This window comes from Triticum urartu, chromosome 3 (assembly GCF_003073215.2).
Source record: "Triticum urartu cultivar G1812 chromosome 3, Tu2.1, whole genome shotgun sequence".
NCBI classification, from domain to species: domain Eukaryota; kingdom Viridiplantae; phylum Streptophyta; class Magnoliopsida; order Poales; family Poaceae; genus Triticum; species Triticum urartu.
The window spans coordinates 401,336,914-401,348,452 of NC_053024.1; positions in this window are offsets into that span (position 1 = coordinate 401,336,914).

Below are 11,539 nucleotides of genomic sequence, written 5' to 3' on the forward strand. Positions count from 1 at the left end.
TTGATGGCTATGGTGGTTAAAAGGATTCTATCCGCGAAGAGTGGATTGAACGAGGCTTTTATGAGCCTTCTACGAGGTTTTGAGGTTTGTGATGTAGTTTTGTCAATTAAATTTTACTGACAGAATGCACCTCTTGTATATGAAGTAGCCCCTGAGACTCGGATTGTCTTCCGAAGGAAGCGATCGAATGATCAAAGAGATATGCTCAGGTATTAACCTCGGTTTAATTTGAAATATAGGCTGCTGCCCCTCCTGTGGCTGCCCGGAATACGGAAGTGGCCGAACTCCAGCAAAAGCTGGATATTGCGGAGGATGACATTGCATTGATCAACAGGCGTCTTGACAACTCGCAAGGTATGTCTTTCGAGCATTCTTTACACCAGTGTGCTTGACGCAGGAAAGAGCTTTATATGAAATGCGCATGAAATGCAGATGGTACTGCCGCCGTTGAGGCTCTTCGGGCGGAGCTAGTCCGGGCCAAGGAGCGGGTCCGACTTAGTGATGTTACTGCTAAAGAGGCATCGGTTGAACTGAAGGCCGGAGAAGCTGCGCGATGCCAGGGCGAGGAGAAGATATCCCTGATGACACTCGCTTTGGAGAATGCTACTGGCCGCTGCGAAGTCCTTGTAAAGGAGAATGAAGCCCAAACGGCTGAACTAGACAAGGCCCGACTGGAGGCAAGAGAAGCGTGATCACAGTCTAGAGCACTCCGTGAGGAGGTTCGGTAGGCGAAAGAGATATTGGCTAGAAAGCCTTTTCTGCTATAGACTAAGTCCGGTGACCCGGACTATGTTCAGCTGAACCAAGTGTGGAGTTCTCCGGACGAGTATTTTGACTTGCTGAAGAGTTCTTTTGATGCAGTGCAGTATTACCAAGCGCAAGCTGGATATGCAACAGAGAAGCTTTTTTGGTCACAGTTTGGTGTGTCAAAACGCCCGCTACTTCTTAATGAACAAATGTCCCAATGGGCGAACTTCATAGGGTATTTAGCGTTGCCATGAAGGATGTCATAGTCCGGCTATGGCCGACCGAGCTTGTGCTGAATAGCTATTTCAGTTTGGTGCAGAAACTTGTTGATGCAGTGCCGTGAATCGATGATCTGAAGCAATCGGTGTGCATTGAGGGTGCACGGATGGCCCTTGCCCGAGTCAAGACATTTTGGGGAAAGATGAAGGCCGTCGACTTTGCTACGAAGGGTCCGCCCGGGGGCAGGGACCGTTCAGAACTGGAGAGTTACTTTGAGGACGTCCTGGAGGCCGCCCACTTGATAGAGGGTCAATGTTTGGAAAACATAATGTTCGAGTGAGGTGTATGATGATTGTAAAAGACAACTTTATAGTTAATCTATTTGTGTTTTGCTCGAGAGCTTGAATTCCTCCTGTGTGGTTGTTTTAATATAATCTGAAAGTTTTCAAGTCGTCGGCTTCAGCCCCCTCGTAGGAAGTACGGGTGTGTTCGGCAAAGAATTTAATCACTCTTTACCCAATGTCTTGGTCCATGAAGGATGTGATAATGCGGCGAACCAGGCAATCGGACTATAAGGCGTTAACACTTTCACTTAACTATAGGAGTTTTATGGTGGGGCTACGACATAGCCCCTGGTGTGTATGCGGCGTGTGGTGCCTTGCATATCTCATCTGAAAAAGATCCTTCGTGTTACATGGAGAATCGCTAAGGATTCCAATAAGTCGTCAAGTGGTTGACCAGCTCTCGCCACATCATGCAAGTCAGTTTTCGGCTTTCACTACTGAGGTGCTCATCCAGTCTAGGCCAGGGCACAATCGCAGTAGTTCTCCCTTTACTACCCTAGCCGATCGAGGGGAACATAAGGTAGCAAACACAGGAGCCGGGCAACCCAACTATTGACCAAGACAATGATTCGGAGCTGATGCATATAAGGCCAAACTTCCGACACCGAAGTTCGCTATAGAGCTATTCAGACTTTTACTGGCAGCTCATTCGTTCCCATTCCGAGCCCCTGGCAGGGTATGTCGAGGTGTATCCGCAAAGCAGCCGTTAAGGCCGTACTTTAAAAGAGTATGGAAGATCAGTTCGGATGAGACTTACTGAGAACGAGGCGGTGTGCCAACGATAAATTTATTTATATGTATATAATAATAATAAAAAGGAAATGTGAACCCGGCTATTTTGACATGCTCGGGGTCGAGATCAGAGGAAAAATGGCATATTACAGGCTCGGAATAAAGAGTATGGTCCACAAAATGTTATTTTGGACCTCCCGTTGCACGTCTGCGTCGCCCGTCCTCGGGGGGGGGGGGGAATCCTTGATGGAAGTAGCCCCTTAGGTGAGCATACGGTTCCGAACTCTGATAGAGTCCGTTGTAGATGTTGTCCCGCTGGTCACCTATTATTTAGGGATGATATAGAAAAATAAAGTAAGCAGATAAAAAATGTTACTGGAATGCTTGCAGGGTTGTCCATATTATGCTTCCGCCGATGCCCATGGTATCTTGAGTGCGTAGTGAGGTGCGCGAGGTGCAAATTTTGCCAGTACAGTACGTGGGTGGCGGAAGACGGACTGCTATTCGCGTTCCCGGAGTAGTCGAACGTCGGAGGGAAACTGTTTCTGGCCCCTGGAGTTCTACTGGCAAGCCGATCCATCGTCTTTATCGCCTGGTGGCCTCCTCCCCTTGTAGTCAGCGTTAAGCTTGCTTGCCTGCTTGAAGACCCAACAGTTTTAGTTGGTATGATTAGCTGGCATATCAGGGTGACCATGAATCTAACACGGTCGATCCAATATCCTGTCAAGGGTGGATGGTCCGTCCTGGTTTGCCTTTAGTGGCCACTTCCATTGATCGGGCTTCGGATTGTGAAATCCAGCGTTCACCATTGTGTCGCGTATATTACTACGACTGTTATGTTCGGTTCGTCGTGGCTTGCCGTTGCCATCTCGGATTTTGGAAGTGCCCAGGCTGCTGGCATCGTTGCTTTTACGAGCAAGCCAGTTGTCTTCTCCTGTGCAGAAGCGGGTCATTAGAGCGGTAAGGACTGCCATGGATTTGGGTCCTTCTTGGCCGAGGTGATGCGCTAGCCATTCGTCCCGGACGCCGTGTTTGAAGGCCGCAAGGGCTTCTGTGTCCGGAGTCGACAATTTGGTTCTTTTTGACTAAGAACCTAGTCCAGAGCTCCCTGGCTAACTCGCCGGGCTCTTGGACAATATGACTTAAGTCATCGGCGTATAATGGCCGGACATATGTTCCCTAGAAATTTCCTCAAAAGGCGTCTTCCAAATCTTCCCAGTTACGGATGGAATTTTCTGGCAAACTGTTTAGCGAGTATCGAACTAGCCCTTTAAGCTTGAGAGGTAGGTATTTAATGGCGTGGAGGTTGTCTCCACGGGCCATGTGAATATGAAGGAGGTAATCCTCGATCCATACCGTGGGATCTGTTGTTCCATCGTATGATTCGATGTTGATGGGTTTAAACCCGTCTGGGAATTCGTGCTCCATTACTTCGTTAGTGAAGCAGAGAGGGTGTGCGGCTCCTCTATGTTGGGGCACACTATGAAGCATCTCCGGCGGGTTCCGTTTACGGTGTACGACCCGGGCATGGTCGGCTTTATAGCATCCGAATAGGCGACCATCATCGTCGGTCGGGATATATCTTCGTGATCTGTACGTCGATCGTGTATGTCCTGCTCTACCCTCAGTGTATTGGTTGATATCACGGGTATTCCTCCGAGCTGTTTTGTTTTGACGGCCGGATGGGTTGGTATGGTGCTCTGCTTGGGCCGCTACTTTGACTGGACTGAACTGTGGTCGGCCCGCCACATTATTCGATGGTGGTATGGGCTCCATCGCCCTGCCATCGTATTGAGGGAGCCACCTATTCTTTGGGTGGATTTTGACTGGGCTGCTAAGGCCATGTTCTTCGGTGGCCAAGACCTCGGTCCATCTATCATTGGGCAAATCTTGGCTTGCTTGAAGCTACAGCTGCATCTTTCTTAGGCTCCTTGCAGTGGCTATAAGCTGGTGTTTAAAGCGCTCCTGCTCGAGAGGTTCCTTGGGCATGATAAAGTCTTCGTCACCGAGGATCTCCTATTCCTCGGAGGGTAGGAGATAATTGTTTTCCTCCGAGTCCCCGTATGTGGTATGTTCATCAGAGTTGTCCTGCCCGCCTTCCTGTTCATCCTGCTCGGATCCTTCTTTGTTGTTCGGGGTGTTGTCTTCTCTGGTGTTGGCAGTGTTTTGTCTTGGGCGATGTGGCCTAGGGTGCCGGTTTCCGGGCTGTGTACCAGACGGTTTATTCTCGACCGAATTCTCCTTATCATCGTCGAGAGTGCTGTAAGGCGTGTCCTTCATACACATGTCATACCAGGAAGTGGTCTTCCCATGTCGAACGGGCAATAAGCTCCGACCTTGCCCCTCATCGTCGTCCAAACCGTCGATGTTTTCGGGGAAGGGGTTGGGCGTATTGGTTAGGTCTTCAAAAGTGGCTACGAGCTGGGTGGCGGGTGTGAAACAAAATTCTCCATCGTCCGCAGAAAGTTCGAACCGAACATAGTTCAGCGACGGGTCGTTTTTCCAGGGATAGGTGTTTTAGCGAGTTTAGTATGTCACCCATGGGCGCATGTTGGAAGACATCTGCGACGCTGAATTTGAAGATCGATAACCGATCAAGTTCGGTGTATGCGGGCTCACGAGGTTCGGAGTTCGTCGTCAAAGGCGAGTTCAGGGTTTCTTTGATGCGAATACCGTGGGAAGTGGAATCTGCATGCGGCTCCAACGCCACGGGATCGGTAGCCCCCATTATGGAGTCAATCTTCCCATCTTTGGGCGAATTGATCTGCTTCGGATTTAGAGCCGGAGCTGCTACAAGAGCTATCTCCTGGGTGCTGCCCGATGACAGGTTTACGCCATGTTCATCGAGGCAATGGGGAGCAGCTGCCGTGGTCTCGAATCCATCGAAGATCAAGTCTCCATGGATGTCTGCGACGTAATTCAAGCTCCCGAATTTGACCTGATGGCCAGGGGCGTAGCTGTCGATCAACTCCAGATGGCCAAGCGAGTTGGCCCGCAGTACGAAGCCACCGAATACGAAGATCTGTCCGGGGAGGAAGGTTCCTCCTTGGACAACGTCATTATTGACGATCCAAGGGGCCATCGAGCCTTTTGCCGATGGCACAGTGGAACTCTCAATGAAGTCACCAATGTCGGTGGATCTCGGGTAGGGGGTCCCGAAATGTGCGTCTAGGATCGATGGTAATAGGAGATGGGGGACACAATGTTTACCCAGGTTCGGGCCCTCTCTATGTAGGTAAAACCCTACGTCCTACTTGATTGATATTGATGAATATGAGTGTTACAAGAGTTGATCTACCACGAGATTGTAATGGCTAAACCCTAGAAATCTAACCTATGAATATGGTAATGAGTATATGTGTTGTCCTTTCCGAACTATCCCCTTCGGCTTATATAGACACCGAAGGGATCTAGGGTTTACATGGAGTCGGTTACATAAGGAGGAATCTTCGGTTGCCAAGCTTGCCTTCCACCCCAAGTAGAGTCCAATCCGGACACGGTGCAGTCTTCGATCTTCACACCCATCAGTCTGGCCCATAGATAACAGGACGGACGTTCGAGGACCCCTTAGTCCAAGACTCCCTCAGCGGTAGCGGAGGGAGACCAGGATTTCCCTGTGGACGGTCCTCGCGAGGCTGGTCCCTCCAGGAACCCTCATGAGGCTGGTCCTGCCAGCGATCCTCACAAGGCTGGTCGCGCCACTCCTGGCGGGAGCCGCGGTCGTCCCAACGTCCTCCGCCTCATCCTCCTCGTCGGCCATAGCCCCGGTCGTTGCGCTCGGGGCTTCGACCCAAGCATCCATCTCGAATGTCCCTGAGCTCTTGACAATCGTTGGTGTTGTGGCTACGCACGTTTTGGAAGGCGCAGAACGGACAGCCGCCCTTGGGTGACTCGGGGAGGTCCCGACCGCGCTTTGTGTCTAGCTCTGCCATAAGTATGGCCACTCCCTTGCACTTCACATCCTCGACCTTGGCCTTCTTCTCCTCTGGGTCTGCAGCGGGAACTCGACGAGGGAGAGACGCCCCTCCTCAGCTCTTGCACACTTGGTTGCTATGTTGAACAGCTCCAGAGTCATGCATAGCTCCTCGTGGATGGAAAGATCCTCCTTCATCTTGATGCCGCGCATGCTATCGGAAAACTATGAGATGATGGCCTCGTCCATCACCTTGGGGATCTTGAGACGCACGCTGTTGAAGCACTGGATGTACTTCTGCAGGGTCTCTCTCGGCTATTGTTTAATGCGGCGCAGGTCACCCGCGGACGGAGGGCAGGCGCGAGTGCCCTGGAAGTTGGCGACGAAGCGGTCTTGCATCTCACCCCAGGAGGAGATCGAGCCTGGAGGCAAGTTCAGGAGCCACGAGCGAGCGCCATCCTTGAGAGCCATGGGAAACCAATTCGCCATGACTTTTTCGTCGCCGTTGGCTGCCTCGATGCTCAGCTCGTCGAGCTGCAGGAACTCCACGGGGTCGGGGGTGCCATTGTAGCGAGGAGGCAGATTTGGCTTGAACTTGCCTGGCCAAACGACGCTACGCAGCTCAGGAGTGAAGGTGCGGCAGCCTGCCATGGCCACCGGGGCCCTTTGCTAATGCGGGGCCTGGCCTGGATGTCCGCGCACCGCCGCCGCAGGCGGCACGCGGCCTTGTCGTGGTGGTGCTGGGAACCCTGGAGCATTTTCTTGTGGCTGGGGAACCTCTCGGCAGCTTCCTTCTTCGTGCGCGGGCACACAACACGGTGGATCATGCTGCGGGACCGCGCGTCTTGGGGCGAGGACACCGTCTTGACGCAGAGGGGGTGGCGGTGCCTCCGTGAGCTGTGTGTCTTGCCGCAAGGGCACTGTCTTGATGCGGAGGCGGCGGAAGTGCTCCGTGAGCTACATCGCCCGTGGCTGGAGGTGGGCGAGACAGCGAGAGGGATGGTGCAGGAGAGCCTCCAACGGTGCTGACGAGCTCAGCGATGCGGTCCAACCAGTCCTCGTAGAGGTCGTCGACCGGGCGGTAACGCAGGAGCTCGCGTGCCATGAGCAGCGCAGCCTGCGCGTCCGTGGGTGCGCCGCGAGCGTGAGACGATGAGCCGGCCGGAGTTAGCGATGGAGTGGCAGTGCGGTCGTCCGGCCGCACGGAGGGGTGCAGTGAGGACGCTTACTGCTCGTTTGCTGCCGGGCCGGTAGCGATGTTGGCAACAAGAGATGGAGAATGGCAAGGGTGGCCCGGTGCTCGGCGCGGGCTCGGCGCGCGTCTGACATGGATGTGGTGGAGCGGTGGAATGCGGATCAGCGGAAGGAAAGCTTCAGCGCACCTCTACCTGGCGCGCCAAATATCGGGTTTTGGGTTCTGGTAAAACCCTTGAGGTTCGAACACTAGGGTGCGCACGAAGATCTCTCCTCCCTCTAACTCACGCCCTCACCACAATCTCAAGGCTCAGCGCGTCGAACTCGTAGAACAAAGGGACAAAAGACTTATACTGGTTCGGGCCACCGATGTGGTGTAATACCCTACTCTTGTGTGGTGTGGTGGATTGCCTCTTGGGCTGAGGATGAACACAAGGGAAGAACAGCCTCCTGAGGAGAGGTGTTCTTGTGCTTGGCGAGTTTGTGTGGTCGCCTTGGTGGAATGGATCTGGTCCAAGATGAGATGCCTCCCTACGATGGTGGCTAGTCCTATATATAGAGGCCTGGGTCCTCTTCCCAAATATTAGGCGGGAAGGGATCCCACAACGGCCAAATTGAAGGGGGACAACCAGTATAGGCTATCCTGACAAAAGATGGTCTTTGCCTGCCAAAGGCTCTAGCGATGACGCTGTCCTAGGCTCCACGATGACCTCCGTCCTGCTGTCCCGCTGGTCTTGGTCTTGTTGCACCGATATGGAAACCTTTGCTTGACGCCTTGGGATTCCTCACCTACGCTTGCCTCTTTAACACCAAAGAGGAAACGAGGACACTACGCGCGCTGGCGCCCGCCTGGCCCTGGTCGTCATGGCTTGTGTCACAGGAACCTCGCGAGGCACCCCTTGCCTTGATCTGTCCGCCCCTCGCGAGCCAGCCTGGTGAGGCTACCCCCGAGGAGGTCTTGCATCGTCTGCCTCGCGAGGCTTGGCCCCTCGCGAGGGTCTTGAGTGTTTTGCTGGTGAAGATGGGCCATACAGGGCCCCTGGTGGAGCCACGCCATGGGCCGCAGGCAGGCAAGTCTGGGGACCCCCATTCCGAGGACGCCGACAAGATCTCAATCCATTCGGGGGCTAGTGACGATGACATGTACCCAGGGTAGGGTCTTTGGCCTGACCTAGACGCCCTACCCAAGGACACCGCCCTAGAGTCAAAGACATACAAATTTCTACAAAAGATAACGACTGAAAACACCCTGAAGTGTAATCCACTCGATGGCAGATTCCACTCGGATATCCCAATTCCACTCGACATAATCATTTGATACGTCTCTGAAAGTGCTAGTTATCGACTAGAGGGGGGTGAATAGGCGATTTTTATGAAACTCTTCAAAACATGGAGGCTTTGAAGATAAACAAAAGAATTGAACCTATTGATATGCAGTGGAAGGTAGACTACACTAGACAAGCCATAGTCAAGTAAGCAATGAAGTGAAAGCACGAAGAATATCAGCAGCTAGGTAGTATGGATCAGGATGGAAGATAGTATGAAGCCAAACATTAAACAGTCTTCACTCAGTGAAGTCAATCAGATCATACAGGCAAGAAATGACTTCACGAAGACAAACTATAGAGTAAAGGGAAGTGAAGGATAGAACCAGTAGCTTGATGAAGAAAAGGATTTGGTAGACCAGTTCCAGTTGTTGTGACAACTGTACGTCTGGTTAGGTTGGCTGAGATTCAACTTAGAAGACCGCGTCTTCACCTTATTCCCCTTGAGCTAAGGACATGCAGTCCTCGCCCAATCACACTGGTAAGTCTTCAAGGTAGACTTCCAAACCTTCACAGACTTTGTTCACCAGCGATCCACAATGACTCTTGGATGCTCAGAACGCGACGCCTAACCGGCTGGAGGATTCACAATCCTCAAGTGTAATAAGTCTTTAGGTCACGCGGACAGAAAGACTTCAGTGATGCGTAACACTCTTTGGCTCTGGGTGTTTTGGGCTTTGTCCTCACAAGGATCTCTCTCTCAAATACTTCGTAGGTGGGTTGCTCTCAAGTGACAAAACATGTGCACTAACTCCGAGAAGCCACAAATTTATGGTGTAGGGGGTGGGCTATTTATCGCCAGGAGGCAACCCGACCTGATTTGTCTGAAATGACCCTGGGTCACTAAGGAAATGACACGTGTCCAACGGTCAGATTTCAAACACATGCGGCAGCTAGACTTGGGCTACAAGTAAAGCTGACTTATCCAGCTCTGGATAAGATTTTATCTCATTGTATTCACTCGAAGACATAGGATTTCGTCGAGCATCACATCAGTCACTCTGACTTTGTCCACTTGGACCCCACTTAACAGTGCAGTGGTTCCTATGACTCAACAAAGAAGAAAAGGAAACTACGAAACAACTATGTCTTCATACTCCCTAGTCTTCATACGATGTCTTCTCATGTCATAGTCTTCAATGTGAATCTTTTCACAGACCACCATTGTCTTGAATGACTTTACACATTTTTAGGGGTCATCTCGGGTAGGTAAAATGAATCAATATGGGACTACTACCTATGTTATCCTGCAATTCTCACAAACACATTAGTCCCTCAACCAAGTTTGTCGTCAATACTCCAAAACCAACCAGGGGTGGCACTAGATGCACTTACAGTCTCCCCCTTTTTGGTGATTGATGACAAACTGGTTGAAGTTTTCAAGGGGGATAAAAGTATGTGGAAGTTGAGAATTACGGCATTGTCTTCATAAGTAGCAAAAGGATCCCCTTGAAGATGTGCATATAAGTAGTTTTCTTTTGAATGCAAATGCACATGGTAGGTTTCACTTTGTGGAGATCCTCTTCAACTTATGAAGACAATTCATCATGCATATAAAGATATAACAAAGATAATGACATGCATAGTGAAAAATGGATGTCTGCGGTATGACTTAATGCGGAATTTATCATCGCATCACAGAGTAGCAGACGACCATCGAGTTTAAGTGTTACAACCCAAAGAACAAAATGTATCAAAAAAATGAGAGTTGTAAACACTTGGCAGAAATAGTGCAACCACCCATAAGGACCCGCTTGAAGACTATCAACTCATATGCTTCTCCCCCTTTTGTTAGTAATGACCAAAAAGGTTTGAAGACATAGAGTATCTACACGTTCCCATTAGGAGTGGATGTAGGTGCAGGGTCGACGTTGGAGTTCGGTGGTGCAGAAGTGTAACACCCATGATGCGGCTATATCTCCTACCTGTCGAAGCACGACTTAGAGGCATAACCACATTGTGGTTTTGTCGCAAGAGGGGTAATCTTCACACAATCCCACGTACTGAATAAGAAAGGGATAAGGAGTTGGCTTACAATCGCCACTTCACACAAATAACAAGTTAAACATACATCATCTAGAATACAATCAAGGTCCGACTACAGAACCAAAAATAAAATTAGAAAGCCCCAAATGCTAGATCCCCGATCGTCCCAACTGGGCTCCACTATTGATCAACCGGAAAAGACACATAACAACGAACAAGATCTTCATCGAGCTCCCACTTGAGCTCGGTTGCGCCACCTGCACTGGTATCATCGGCACCTGAAATTGCTTGGAAGTATCTGTGAGTCACGAGGACTCAGCAATCTCACACCCGCAAGATCAAGACTATTTAAGCTTATGTATAGGATAAGGTAATGAGGTTGAGCTGCAGCAAGCACTAAGCATATATGGTGGCTAACATACGCAAATAAGATTGAGAAGAGAAGCAACGCACGGTCGTGAAGCTAGAAGTGATCAAGAAGTGATCCTGAAACTACTTACGTTCAAGCATAACACAAGACCATGTTCACTTCTCGGACTCAGCCGGAAAGAGACCATCACGGCTACACACGCGGTTGATGCATTTTAATTAAGTTAAGTGTCAAGTTCTCTACAACCAGACATTAACAAATTCCCATCTGCCACATAATGGAGAGCATGACTTTCGGAAGTTTATACCCTGCAGGGGTGTCCCAACTTAACCCATCACAAGCTCTCACGGTCAATGAAGGATATTCCTCCTCCCGGAAAGACCCGATCAGTCTCGGAATCCCGGTTACAAGACATTTCGACAATGGTAAAACAAGACCAGCAAAGCCGCCTGATGTGTCGACAATCCCGATAGGAATCGCACGTATCTCGTTCTCAGGACACACCGGATAGGTCAAGCTACGAGTAAAACCAGCCCTCAGGTTGCCCCGAGGTGGCCCCGCAGCTCGCCCGGTTCGGACCAACACTTAGAGACGCACTGGCCTGGGGGGTTAAAATAAAGGGACCAACATGGAACAAACTTCAGCTTCACCTGCAACTAACAATGCTATAAGAGGGGCTGAGCAAAGCGGTAACTTAGCCAAACAACGG